The following is a 15,760-nucleotide window of genomic DNA, read 5'->3' on the forward strand; positions in this document are numbered from 1 at the left end:
ATATTCTTGCAACTTGACCAATACCCCTTTATTCATTGGCGAATGGTAAATGGCTAGGAGCCAGATTCAGAGATTTGTAGGTATTTTTCAATAAATATTTATGGATGATTAAAATAAGCCTTAAAAATTAGCCTTGGCAGCCGCACCAAAACACGTCACACAATTTAGTAAATCAGCCTATACGTGAGGGAGGCTGAGGCAGGTATGTACAGTTAGATATACACTGAGGGATGGAGGATTTCATAGAAGCCAAATTGAGAAGCAGTGAAAAAGCTTCCTCTTGTCCAGCCTGATGTATTACAATTTTACAGAAATTAAAAACATCCATTAAAAGAAATGGGCTCTCTGAAATAATATATTTATACTAAATTACCTTTCACATTTACCTTTAATGGATCCTATTTTCAAAGCAGTTTTGCCATTGGCAAGATTTGAAAGGGGACTTTAGAAAGAGAAAAAAAAAATGTGAATATGATTTCTATCATCCCAGCCAGTCCTTTGTTGGAAAGAATTTTAAATTAACAAATATTAACCCTTTGGGGTATTTGGATTACATATGGTTTCTGTGACCTTAGTAATTAGTCTATTTCAATGAGTCGGTTGGATCCTGGCACGCACAAACTAAGCAGTAAGAGTAACAAACAGAACCTCGCTCAACAAAAATAAATTTATAATAAACTAATTGAGAAGTTGTGTATAGGGAATGCAGCACACGTCTATAATTTGCCAATTTAATAATTTTGCTGTAAGTAGGAGGCAGAATAATGTTATTCATAGATAAAATGATAATGTTGATATATCAAGTATAACAGTACCAATTTAACTTGGGGTGGAATGTGGCATTACTGTGCTCCATAGCAAAATGTGGGGAAGTGCCCGGTGATTCTGTTCTACTGTTCCAATTCCTCAGCTCTGTCTTTCTAAAAGGGGCTTTACTGTGCATGCCAAGAGTGACAAACTAATGCGCCTTGGGTCCATGTTGAAGAAAGTGTGTTATATAAATAAAATGATTATTACTATTATTAAATGACCCATAGCAGTGACAGTGTGGTTCCACCATGGAATTCAATGCAGTCCGCATCAGGGAATACCAGAGCTCTATTTTGCCATGTATCCTGAATAATATATTTCATATATATATATATATATATATATGTACTGCGTGTGTGTATATATATATATATATATACCTATAATCTACCAGTTTATAAATATATATATATATATATATATACTGTGTGTATGTATATATATATATATATATATATACCTATAATCTACCAGTTTCCCAGCCAGTGTAGAAATGCAAGTCCATTGTGCCATACCAATTGGGAATTCTGGGACTTGTAGCTCCATCATAGCCGAAGAGCCAAATATTGTGGCTTTGAAGGCTAATCATATGACAGGACTTGCTTAGAAAAGGGCGATAGATTAGAATAGCATTACATTAGTGTGTACTGTACATTTGCAAAAAGAAAGTTTCAAAGATAGCACAATCTTGCATAATAGTTAACTCAAACAGCCTCCATGTAACCAATATTACCCAAAAGTCTACTCTCCCAAATAGGAGTAGGTTCTTTAAGTGTCTAATGCTTATGATAAGGATGGTAACACACAGGCCGATCACACTGCTTGACCCGAGAGCTGATTGTCAGTCTCATCATTCCATTTGGCTGTGCACATTTGTCAAATCCAAAGTTTAGATCTGTTAGTGTGGTTGGAAAATGATCACAGGCCAATAATGGTCATCCTCCATCTGCCTTTACTACCACAATAAAATCGACCCTATTTGCCTGATATACAGTAGCACCATTTGTGGCCAGTTACTGTAGTCTCTCCGAAGCTTGCATAAATTAAAAACATTTTTAGAACAATTTATAACTTCTGAGTCCATATATTTGAGTAAATCCTCAAAACCCAACCTATTGAACCTACTTGTTCAAGGTTGTCTGCTAACCTAAAGCCTATACAAATTCCCCAGCACTACGTATATATCTGACACTGAGAGAACAGGTTGATACAGTAAGGGTTAAATCCTGCTGCACTCTGCAACTTGTCACCAGATTCCTAGAATCGTTTAGCAAAAGGAGACCTGTGAAAATTCATGAGCATAATCTTGGAGAAAGTAAAGTAAAAGTCCTATAAGGTCTATTTCATAGTATTAGGGATTAGTGCTGTAAGGCTGATCCGTATGAGCCATAAGGGAGGAGTGCCGTCTCTCTTCTCAAATCCTGTCCAGCACAGAAACAGGAGGTTAAATGGGTGCCCTGCTCTGTAATCAAATATCACAAGCTCTACTTATCTATTCAATAAACAACAAACGCGGAAAATCAATTAGGAAGCAAATGGCTCCGTTGGAAATATTTCTTCACGAATATAAAATGTATTCTGCGACATAACAATTGTAGTGCTAGTAAACCATAAAATCCATAAAATGATAGTTATTGAATATATTTAACATAATTTTTTTTTTATTAACAATTCTCTTTAAAGTGCTCAGGTCACTGTTATATAAATATATGCACTAGTTATACCACTCTTGGGTGTGCAGTAGCGATCTGATGTACGCACACCTTGGTGTGTGTAGTGACGCACAAGGCCGAACACTTAGTGTGTTCAACCACCCAAGGTATATGAGAGTGTGACTGCACACCCAAGTGGTACAGGTAAAGTATATCGATGTTATAAAATGACCCCTGTTGTGCTGAAATCAGGTGAAACAGATACAGAATAGGAGGAAAAAATAGTCCCGAATAGTTGTGGAGTGAAACTGATGTGGCTGTGTGATGAGGTTTTGGTGACAGTTGGAAGTAGTTCAGGCATGTGGCTATGCTGGGAGGTGTGTGGTCGTTAGAAAATAGTGCATGGTCATATGATTTAGTGTGTCCAATCGTGTTAGTGAGAATTCTATCATTACATTACACCATATTTTATATATATATATATATATATATATATATATATATGTATATATGTATATATGAAATTAACTAATCTTTGCAGTCTCTTAAGCAGTAAGTACTGACACAGGGGGTCATTTTGACCCATTCGCTCGCTGCTTTTTGTCGCAGCTGAGCGAACGGGTCCCTACTGCGCATGCGCCGACGCATGTCAGACGTCCGAAGGCCGTAGCAGGGCTGTGATCGCCTCTGCCTGATTGATAGGCAGAGGCGGTCGCTGGGCGGGAGGGGGTGGAACGGCGGTGTTTCTGGGGGAGTGGTCCGGCCAACGCAGGCATGTCCAGACCGAACTGGGGACGGGCCACAGCGGCTGCGTGATGTCACACGCAGCCGCTGTGGGCCGGGGAGCGATGAGTAGCTCCCGGCCAGCACGCTAAAGCTGCGCTGGCCCGGGAGCTACTCTTGAAGTGCAAAGACATCGCCGCTGTGCGATGCCTTTGCACTTCTGCGGGGGGGGGGGAGGGGGGGCGGCGGCATTGACGTGCTGGGCGTCCCCCTGCATGTCAGTGTGAATGATCGTAGCTGTGCTAAATTTAGCATAGCTACGATCAACTCGGAATGACCCCCAAAGTGTTTATGCCACCAGCGTGTGTCCATCTTGTCATTATATCAGTGATGCCAGTTGCTATTGATGAATTAATAGGCTTGTTACTGGTTCAGCTTGCAAAACAGGTCAAACGTAGATTGTGTATGTAATTTCCTATACCAATGTTGGCATTTATAGAAACAGAAATGCATTATGGGAAACATAAATGCAAAGTAAAAGAACCGCAATGTATTGTAATGGCATGGTTTTTGAGGCTATATCATCAATAATGACTACATGTCAGTAACTCATCAACCACACAAAGATATTTCTATAGCTGTCAATATATAAAAATAATATTAGATCAGGCCTGGCCAAATTGTGACCCTCCATCTGCTGTGAAACTACACATACCAGCATGCCCTACCACAGTTCTAATACAAAATCTGTGGCAGGGCATGCTGTTATTTGTAGTTTCACAACAGCTGGAGGGCCACAGGTTGACTAGGCCTGTTTTAGATGAAGGTACTGAACAATAGGATTTGCCTTTTGTTACTGTTGGGATGGCCTACTGATTGGATGATAGGGAAAGCAAGCAACAATACTACAGCATTACTGCGGTATGCAAATATATGCAACGTATGGGGTCTTTTGCAAATTAAAAAAAACATTCCTGCCGAGCTGTATTTACAGTTGACGTTGCTCTAGACATTTTAAACAAATACATCACATTAGTAATTTTACACGACTGTGTGGACACATGTAACAGATGATTATGAGAGCATGCCAAGCTTATTTTTTTATACATATTTTAATTTATGCGTATTAATATTATATATTAACAAATTAAAATGCTGCATACTGTGCCTGCTATATTTCTGATGAAATGAGGGAAAAATCCACAGGAGAAAACTGCAATTGGGAAACAACCATCTTTTTTTTTTTTGCTATCTCTGCAGACCTTTAAAGTTGTCGTTTAGAAAGGGTTAACGCTTGAACCGGATAAACTTGGCTGTAATAATAAATGTAATCCAATTACTAGAGGAAAAAAATGCACCAACTGCAAATAATTTTTATTAATAATACCAGTTCAAACTGAATTCCTGTAATTGAATTGTGCTTAAATATAAAGCAAAATATATATTAGCTGGCTCATAATAGATTGTCTTAAATTATATATCAGCTGTGATTCACAATCCTTTTGTCATGCATCATTCTTTTGTTTGGTTGGTTAAAATCCCAAGAGAATGGGAAAAAAAAGGCAGCTTCTCCTGTTGGTCTTTGTTCCCAGCAGGGAGATGGCCCCATTCGGTGGTCCTGAGGTTAACGCCCTACCCCTTTTCTCATACCTGTCATTTTAAATTGTCTTCACAGTCCATGCACCCAGACTAATAGCCTGACCTGGTCAGCAAGCCTGACCCGAGGGCGTGAAAGAGATCACATCTGGTTATTAATATTGGGCAATATGACATGAGATCTTCTAGGCATCCAAGAAATAGTAATTATGTACAGTAGTCTGCAGTAGTCTGTATGGAAGCCAGCAAGGCGGCTTCTTTTATTTTTTTATGCCCATCTACAACCCCTTTTTCACCTGCAGATGTACACGCTGTGCAAGATGAGCACTAACACAGGAGTAGATGGTGAACACAGATTTTCTTGAAGAATTGGTATGTAAAATCGAATGATGCAGTGGGTGTAGTGGGCTTTATACAGAACAGAGTGGGAATAACTGCATTATAGTATATGCACTCATGTTTAGTGAACTGCATCTCCCATGATGCTCAGCTGCTGCTGGATGAAATGAATGATTGATGTTCCTTGGGAATAATAAAGGACCCTCCATGAAGGTAACAGAACCAAACGATGATGGTAACAGTCGTGGTTATGCTGACTGGGGTAGTGGGAATTAGGTCAAACCAAACACCACTTGTAATGGTGGAGTCCAGGTCTCTATTATAACTTATGCAGCAGAAGACATCCCTGTAATGGCATCAGATTATAGGTGACAGAACAGTGTCCAAAATCTTCGGACATTGCACATGTCTCATATATAACTCTAACAACCCAGACATACTTATTGACTCTACAGGAACGTATGTGGGACATACGAATTTTGGAGCCTCCCGGTGGACTCTGGGAAGAGTAAGTCACTCTATCTTAATAGTCAAAAGGACAGCACAAGTGGTGCAATTATGATATTCTCAGAGAATTGTGTCACCTTAGTTCCTCCCCCTCTTGCTTCCATGGCCCACAATGATCACAAGCATGAAATATATGCAAGTATGGGGCAGGAGTTGAAGGTGAGCTATTGCACACACACACACACACACACACACACACACACACACACACACACACACACACACACACACACACACACACACACACAATACAGTATAGCTATATAACCCCCCTTCCCCCCATCTCGTGGAGATATTTGCTGTGTTCCATGCAAGGAATCTCTCAAGTGCACATTTACCTCTGCATAACAGCATAGTTGGAAAACACATTTCAGTTTCATGTGCATTAATAAATATAGATTGACAAGCCTCTAGGAGGAAAAAAAATAACTCCTCTTTAATGGCAAATACTGATGATGAACATTATGATTTAATGTATACCTACCAAGTATAACTCATCCTTCCAGTATCCAGAGTCTCTTTGCTTTATAAACCATGTAATTGCTGTTTCTATCCTGCTTCCCAGTTTCTTGGTACCCACAGGCACATCCCAAGCATCTGTTTATAAACAATTTCTGCACCCAGGATTTACTTAAGAAAGCCACAATTGAATGAGCTTGTTGAGTTCAAGTTCAGTTGTCTACAGCCTTTTGTTTGTTTGAAAACTAATTTTCATGTAAAGCAAAACCAGATGTAGGACAGGGAAAGCTTTCTTCCATTTTAATCTTCTCAATCATACTTATTCTTTTCAAACAGAGCACCCACTATTCATTTTTTTTTACAGGGGAGAGAAGCATTCTGATGTGCTAATGACACTTACTGCAACTTACAGTAAGTACGTGTATGTGTAAGAAAACTACAGCAAACTTTAAACACTTTCCAAGCTGCAGTTTATATGAGAATTTTAGGTTGTGACCATTTAAATAGTTTTGAAGGAAAAAGCAAAAAAAAAAACAAAAAAAAAAAACTACTGTAGACATTTAAGCAGAAAAAGTAATAGGAGATTTTTTTTTTATTTTTTATAAAGGTTCATCATGATTAAGATGATCAATGCATTAATGCATTAGGGTTAAGGCAAAGTGGGCTGCATTTGTTCCCCAAATTACAGGCGTTAAGTGGTGCAGGGTCTGTGGTCTGGGCCCCCCTGGACCCAGGCGTCAGTGTACTCTGCACACTCTGTACCCATTACAGATAGACCCATGTCTTCACCAAATGTGGAAAAACTATATAAAAATGCTATAACACTCACACAAAGCATAATATATGGAAACAAGCATCTGCAGCATCAGCGGAGCAGTCACAAACAGCCAATCTGAAATGGTTCACTAGTTCTGGTTACCATCATCACTGTGTATTTGCACCTGCTTTTCACAACTGCGGCTTTCTCAGGCATCTATGTGTGTCCTAGTCAATACCTGATCGCAATTGCGTGAACATACCCCTATTGTACTCACCCTACGATAAAATGCTCCCTCCTTCCCTCATCCCGTCTCACCAGGCGCAATGCCCAGAGTCATAGAAATGAGTGCATATGTGTGCGCCTTGTGGGAATGTGCATGGCAAATGATCTATGAGACCTATTACACATAGTGCTTACTCACTTTCAAGCCATCCCTACTGTGCACATACAGTAAGGAATCATAGGCTGACTGTCTTAGGCTTGTCATATTGGGTACATTAGTTGCTCCGCCACAGGCAGCAAATGTACTTTTTCCTGAATGATGTGCCTTATTTGCATCATAGCCACATACAAAGTTGCTTTCAGTATAATGTACAATATTGCTTAACATTAATAATAGTAGCAAAGGGAAAAAAAAGGGAAAAAACAGGATGATGTGGTATCCATATGTATACAGGGGTGGCACTTGATATACTGGCTGTCGGGATCCCGGCGCTCACCATACCGACCGCTAGTATACCGACTACCAATATACCAACCGCCAGTATACCAACAAGTATTCTCCCTCTTGGGGTGTCCACGACACCCCTGGAGGGAGAATAAATAGAGTGGCGCACGTAGCGTGCAACCATGCCCACAGTTTGGCGAGCGCAGCGAGCACACAAGAGGCTCTTTTGCGCTTGCCCCGCTGCCGGCATTCTGTCATTCAGGATCCTGGCGCCGGGATCCCAAGTGCTGGGGAAACATACCACACCCCACCCGTATACAGTATATATATATATATATATATATATATATACATACATACATACACACACACACATATATATATATATATATACATCCCTCCAAGCTCCGGCACTCCGTGGGTCAAACAATAATCCTGCGTCTGGTGCCCTCCACATGTGAGCCTGCCCGGCTCCACGTTTATAATAATCTTACACATGTGCCCCCGATTCATAAAGTAGAATGTTTTCAAATTCCAAATAAAAAATATGTATGATATATTTGATGTATTAACAATGTGATAAAGGAATAATTGCATAAAAAATCATTCTCACTCATAAGAAAACAATGAACACTGCAGACATGTCACAGCTTAAAGATAAGGGGGGTAATTCTGAGTTGATCGCAGCAGGAACATTTTTAGCAATTGGGCAAAACCATGGCCCTCATTCCGAGTTGATCGCTCGCAAGGCGATTTTAGCAGCATTGCACACGCTAAGCCGCCGCCTACTGGGAGTGTATCTTAGCTTCTTAAAATTGCGACCGATGTATTCGCAATATTGCGATTACTAACTACTTAGCAGTTTCAGAGTAGCTTCAGACTTACTCGGCATCTGCGATCAGTTCAGTGCTTGTCGTTCCTGTTTTGACGTCACAAACACACCCAGCGTTCGCCCAGACACTCCCCCGTTTCCCCGGCCACTCCTGCGTTTTTTCCGGAAACGGTAGCGTTTTTTCCCGCACGCCCATAAAACGGCCTGTTTCCGCCCAGTAACACCCATTTCCTGTCAATCACATTACGATCGCCGGAGCGATGAAAAAGCCGTGAGTAAAAATACTATCTCCATTGTAAAATTACTTGGCGCAGTCGCAGTGCGAATATTGCGCATGCGTACTAAGCGGAATTTCACTGCGATGCGATGAAAAATACCGAGCGATCAACTCGGAATGAGGGCCCATGTGCACTGCAGGGGGGCAGATATAACATGTGCAGAGAGAGTTAGATTTGGGTGGGGTGTGTTCAATCTGCAATCTAATTTGCAGTGTAAAAATAAAGCAGCCAGTATTTACCCTGCACAGAAATAAAATAACCCACCCAAAGCTAACTCTTTCTGCACATGTTATAACTGCCTCCCCTGCAGTGCACATGGTTTTGCCCAATTGCTAAAAAAATTCCTGCTGCGATCAAGTTGGAATTACCCCCAAGAATCACTCCTTTGTTAGCAAAATAAGTGTTTTCCATTTTTAAAACACATTCTGTATAAGGAGACTGCCCAGTATTACCCATCAACCTCTGACAGGGACTGATGATATGCAAACTCCCAGCAGTGAAGCAGGAACGATTTCCATATCATCAGCATCCTGTGATTGTTGGGCATGCTGTGCATCATTTTGCAGCATGCATCTTATCTGTCCAATTGGAGTTATGTCTGTGGACATAATTGACGTGTTTGCTTTTTATGATGCTTGTAACACCAAGGTTTGCCTAACAACTTACAATTTACAGCCTTGCTCTAAAATCAGCTGTATAGTGCATGGAGTTATAGCTTAATCATGAAAACAAATAATTGGGAACCAGTGCATACAGTATGGAGCATTTATATGCCAGGTCATGACTTCCAGCCTTTGTATAATTATAATTCTTACAATCATTAAATAGCTATAGAAAGGCTGAACAACACACGAGGATTGTTGCAGTTGTATATGCAAACTGCTGTAACGTTTATGATAAGCGTGATAAACGCATACACCTCCATTGGAGGACAGAGTGGCCTGACACAATTGACACTAGTGGTAACAGTCATCCTGCCGCACCATTTAACTAAGAGAAGCTGGCTCCATCTGTAAATTGCTTCGGCTAACAATATTTGTCCTGGCTATGATGTAAATGAAAATAAGTTTTATATTTTAGTTGTTGTCGATGTCTCTTTTGAAATGTTTATTGTCTATATAAGGTCATATGTCTCAGAAAAGCAAAAATAAAATTTTTATCTCTCCGAACAGTTTTTTTTCACATCTAAATAAATTATTTGAATGCCATTAGACAAAACATGCTGCGGCTCTTTCACTGTTCAGACCTATTCCAATTTCCATTCTCACAATGATTTTTATGCAAATAAGCCCTGCACAATTTCCTGACCTCTTTTACCATCACGCTGGGACAATGACAGGTCAATAATTGCAACCATACATATCTGGAATATTTTTTATTTTAAATTATAATGTTGGCAGAGTCTCCCTGGAATAAGCTACAAGTCTGCATTAATTTCAAAGTAATCAACCTATCATCACATGTAGTACAGAATATTGCAAGGACAGGAGTGCTGATCCATTTACTTCTCTTTTTTTATATAATTCTAGATTTTTATCTGTAAAGGTTGTGCTATCAGCCATAGCGGGGATAATGTAACTTAATATAAAACAGCACTTTTGTTATCTAACGCTACTTGTCTAATTTTTTTATTTTAGCAGCGGCAAGTCTTGTACATAGAATGTAGCCATCTCCTATCAGCCATTTTGTGGACTGAGGACGGAATGTATCAAAGTGAATGCATTTAAACCTTGGAAAACTGCTCTTTTCGGCGGTTTACTGCAATACATATGGATCCCCATATGTATTTAAAAAGGTCCACAGTCAATATCAGAGATATCCTCTACGGTCAGAGAATGGGATGCAGCAATCTCTATAAAGTGAAACACTTCAGAGCTTCTGCATGATATAGAAGCCTACATACATAGCAGCCTATGATCTTCTTTTCGGATCCCTCTATGTCCCTCGACGCAGGTGCAGGCCGATAGCCATGCATGCACAATAGACCTCCCGGGTCATAAACCCAGACGTCCTCTCTTTGCCAAGGACAGTTCTTATCTGAAGAGCTTTCCGGGGAGGTAAGTATTCATTCATACTGGCGTACACTGGCTGCAGGGACCACCGACACTGTCATCACAGCTGGGCAGGCACATTTAAATGCCCGCCCAACTGTGACACCTGGACCGACATATCGAGCTGCCGATTGGTAAGTGTGTGTAGCTTACCCAATCTGCTGCTCTGTCAGCATGATGGCAGACAAGATGCTAGGTGTGCACCCATACTTGTGCCCTTATTTATCAATGAGTGATAAATTTTACTGTGAGTGATAAATTGCACCAGCCAATCCGCTCCTGTCATTTTTCAAACTTAGGGGGAGATGTACTAAGCAGTGATAAAAGTGGAGAAGTGAGCCAGTGGAGAAGTTGCCCATGGCAACCAATCAGCATTGATGTAACATTTATAATTTGCATACTATAAAAGTATACAGAGTACTGGCTCACTTCTCTGCTCTTATTACTGCTTATACCCCTTTCACACCGCACAAATAACCCGGTATCGACCCGGCATATTGCCCGGTCGACACGGGTCGGCGTGCAGTGTGAAAGGGGCATTGCCGAAATCGCGGGTCGTCTGACCCGGCAATTCAACCTGGGTATAAAGCAGTGTTATACCCGGGTTGAATACCGGGTCAGTGGCTGTGTAAACGGGCTCCCGGGTCGGACCCGTTTACTAGATAGGGAGAGGCAGCGCGGAGATGAGCTCATCTCCTAGCGCCGCCTCCACCTCCGCCCCCGCTGCCGGCTCCGTCATCCCCACTGCTATGGCAACCTGCCCGGCTTATTGCCGGGTCGGGGAAGCCAGCAGCAGCTGCCAATGCCAGATCCCACCCGGGAAGGACCCGCTTCCAATTCCCGGGTGGGATCCGGCATTGGCAATGTGAAAGGGGTATTTGTAAATGTCCCCCACAGTCTGTAACACGGCAGTTAGGAGCTGATTGGCTGGTGCAATTTATAACTCACTGTGAAATGAATCACTCATTGATAAATAAGGGCATTAGTGCTGAATAAATGTTATTGTTTTTTTTAAAGAATGTCTTATTCAAAAATCATTGTGTATTATACAGTACATTTATCCTTTTCCAGAGTATTTGGCCACAGAATCACAGATATACTGTGCTGTCCATTTGATCTTAGTAAAACAATCACCATTACCCCTTCTACTATATAACATCACTAAATATACAGAGATACTAGTTCATGCTATATGGAAATCCACCCAGACCAGTTGATGATTCAATGATAATTTCTAGAGAAAAACATGCAAATAAATACTATTTATAAACAAGATGTTGTTTTACATCATCGACTACTCAAAATGATTGTAGGTATAATCACACTAATAATAACAATAATATAATTCTGCACGCATCCAGCTGCTGTATATATAGGGGGTGATGTGCCCCCATCTGAAGAACAGATGCTCTATGGAATTTCAATATCTTGCATCAAATACAAGCTTGTAAACTGACCATGAAAATTGCTGGCCTTAAGTGACCCAAGATTACACCATCAATCAATCCTCTGGAACATCTCTTGTATTGCACTGTTTGCTCTATTGCCTAATGTGTGCGATAATATTTCTTCAGTGTGAACATCCCAAACTAATTGGTGGCTGAGAACAATAATGATACAGCATATGTAATATATATTTCATGATGCTTTTTTTTTCTTAATTGATTTAAGCTTTCACTTGCAGAATATAATGCATTCTTCTTTATTCTATAGGATTTAAAGGCAAGGTAACGTCTGAAAATGCAGATGAAACATGCACATTTACAGGATGGGATCACATAAAGGGGTCTTAAACTTACACCCCAATGTGAATGTCGTTTGGACTCATAGCACAATCAGAATGTCTTTGGTGGACCCATGATCTAGTATAAATTGCATTCCCCACATTGCTGCAACACATTTCACTGCTATTATGGCAATGAGGCCTATGGAATGTGTGACAGCATTGCTTTGCTTCATTTTGCTAATACTATAGAAGTACTGTATTTTGGTGTTGAAGACTGAGGGCTGCCGGGTAATAAAAACAGCAAAAGACTGAAGGTGTTTAAGAAACTCATTGCCTTAATGGACAAGTGGACAGGTAACAATTTAACTTTAAATCAAACCTTCTAACCTCCCAAGGTGGGCATCTCTTTAAGGAGCAGTGGAGGTGTTGTCCATAGCAACCAATCAGATTTTACCTATCATGTTACTGTACATTCTAGAAAATGATAGTAGAATCTGATTGGCTGGGTTTTTTTTTAGAATTTTTAGGATATTGAGCCCTAAAGAAGACAATAAAATGAAAATATATAAATACAAAGGTGAGATGTGGCAAAATGATCCGTTAAGTGAGCAATGTTGTGGCTGAATACACGGCTGTGTTAACATTCCTGGATAGAGCAAGTTACAGCCATGTTATATGGCAGCTTCTAGAAATGTTATTAGCTCAGAGAACAGGATGTTAGAATACATATCATAAGCCAATTTCCTTTTATTTGCTACATAGTAACATGAGCTAGCACATATGTCTTACATCATATACATAACAGATGTAAAAAGGTAAAGGTAGCTCCATAGCGCTGTACCCACAGAACTATCCGCACACATCAAACTAGAGGATTCCTAAGAACAAACCTCAAATTTACTGTAAATCTGGGTTAAATGTGAACAGAAAGGGTAAAATGTGTATATGGCATTTGTTTGCTTTTTCAATCATCATTGCTAACAGACATAGGGTATTCAAGTATTTAAGTCCATATGGAAACCCCATCAGCTCTGGGCTCCTAGGTTCCATGCCAGAAAATCTTATCCACATGCCTTCTACCTCTGAACATAAAAGCAAAAGGTGTTGTTCTGGTCTAATACAGAAATAATTTTTACTAGCATACGTCTAATGTTAAAACTGCCCCGATACTGCCAAAGGCATTAAAACGCCATCTGTGAAACAGATTTTTTATTAAAAAGATCAGTTTAATGTTAAGCATCTGGGCAGATGATGCTTTTCAGCTGACCTTTCACCTTCCACCTATTTAACCCATTATGGTCCCTGCACTTAATTGTTCTGTCTGGTTTGGATTATCAACTCTGACTGAGCTGGCAGCACCCGCTCAGACACGAATTACAAAAATAGAGGCAGCAAGACTAAATAATTCCATTTATCAATTCCCTACAACGTCTATGTATCTGAGCAAATCTTACAAAAAGGGCAGAATAAATAAATAAATAACATAAAATCAATGAATTGCAAAGTTTTTTTTTTTTAAATGTATAAATCTTTATCTTTATGATGATGGAAGATATATTGTCTGTACAGCAGCCCTTAAAGCTGATTGCTCTTGGTAAGATTTTGGTTGAGCAATTTGGTCAATCCAATCTAATTCACCAACCAGCCAATCACTGTACTGTTGTTGTCATATATCTAATCAGATGGTTGATTTGTATCTTATATCATTAGACGCTAGCCTGCAAGATCAACCTGCTGATGAAGCATCTAAGACCTGCTTCATCAGCTTCTGGCTACAAAGGGGTTAAGTTTCTGTCTGGATCTACAAATACGTTCTGGAATGCAGAATATGGTTAATGCATTGACTTTGTTTCCAATAAAAACAGATATTTTATTGAGCTGCAAAATCACATTCCTGCAGAAGTCTTAATTGGACACATTTTTCCTGCACAGAATGCAGTACTTCCAAACACACAAATGATAAGTTATTATTTCACCTAAAATGGGTTGAGGTTTACAGGGGACTGTTGATTTAATTATTATTATTATTATTATTATTATTACTACAATAATCAAACTGTCTGCTCCTATAAAACAAGCAAATCGATTTGTAGGTCTTTCCGAGACTTTCATTTTCATTGCCAGGGGTTGCATATATCTAAAAATATATTCTACCCCATCTGTGTCACCCCTGTCTGTCTGCCCCTCCCCTTTAGATTGTACGCTCTAACGAGCAGGGCCCTCTAACCTCAGGTGCTTTCCCTTCTCTTACTTATACCATCTTCAATGCCACCAAATCCTGCAGTGTTCTGCCAGCCCGGTACTTATTTCACTGTTGTCTGCTAATGCAGCTATGTTTCTGTACCCTGTACTTGTCCTTTGTCTTCAACTGTAAGTCAGTTTCCTGATTTGCTTATTTGTTTATGTACTCTGAAATTGGGCGCTGCAGATCCCTTGTGGCACCATATAAATAAAGGATAATAATAATAATAATAAATCTATTTCACAGGTACACATTCAGTACCATGCTATAACAGGTATTTAGCATATATTGGACTACAGTACTTAGCATCTGCCTGGCCAATGATGAGGGTTATAGTTGAGAACTGTTGTATTTGATTGCTTTAGATTTGTACATATCAGTGTTGTTACAGGTTGAGTCTCCCTTATCCAAAATGCTTGGGACCAGAGGTATTTTGGATATGGGATTTTTCCGTATTTTGGAATAATTGCTTACCATAATGAGATATCATGGTGATGGGACCTAAATCTAAGCACAGAATTCATTTATGTTACATATACACCTTATACACACAGCCTGAAGGTCATTTTAGCCAATATTTTTTATAACTTTGTACATTAAACAAAGTGTGTGTACACTGACACAATTCAGTTATGTTTCATATACACCTTATATACACAGCCTGAAGGACATTTAATACAATATTTTTAATAACTTTGTGTAGTAAACAAAGTTTGTGTACATTGAGCCATCAAAAAACAAAGGTTTCACTATCTCACTCTCACTCAAAAAAGTCCGTATTTCGGAATATTCCGTATTTCGGAATATTTGGATATGGGATACTCAACCTGTATAATCATTTCATCCACACTGCATAAAATATATTGTAGCTAACTAACTTGATGATACCTACATATTGTGTGCGTCTACTAAGTACTAACTCAACACAAAAGCATCATATACAGTACATTATATAAGGAGATATAGGTGTACATTACAGATGTATGTTGCACCTACAGTTTGGTAACAGGAAATGGTTAACAGGCAGCTCCACCTGTACATGATGGACTATTAGTTATGTGGCAGCTTAATCAAATGTGACATTTAGGTAAAGGGTATAAGTTAAAATAACTTAAATA

General features: G+C 39.7%; 1 protein-coding gene and 1 long non-coding RNA gene across 8 annotated transcripts in view; one reads left to right on the forward strand and one right to left on the reverse strand.

The window, feature by feature from the left end:
• ZFHX4 (zinc finger homeobox 4) overlaps positions 1-15,760 on the reverse strand; it is a 296,146-nt gene that overhangs the window by 119,286 nt on the left and 161,100 nt on the right. The gene's annotated exons all lie outside the window — the stretch shown is intronic.
• Positions 2,582-12,701, forward strand: LOC134928335 (uncharacterized). The gene is made up of 4 exons (XR_010177898.1): positions 2,582-2,666; positions 5,084-5,153; positions 6,451-6,497; positions 12,388-12,701. It is a non-coding gene; the product is annotated as an uncharacterized LOC134928335 (long non-coding RNA).

The sequence above is a fragment of the Pseudophryne corroboree genome, chromosome 5, assembly GCF_028390025.1.
Source record: "Pseudophryne corroboree isolate aPseCor3 chromosome 5, aPseCor3.hap2, whole genome shotgun sequence".
NCBI classification, from domain to species: Eukaryota; Metazoa; Chordata; class Amphibia; order Anura; family Myobatrachidae; genus Pseudophryne; species Pseudophryne corroboree.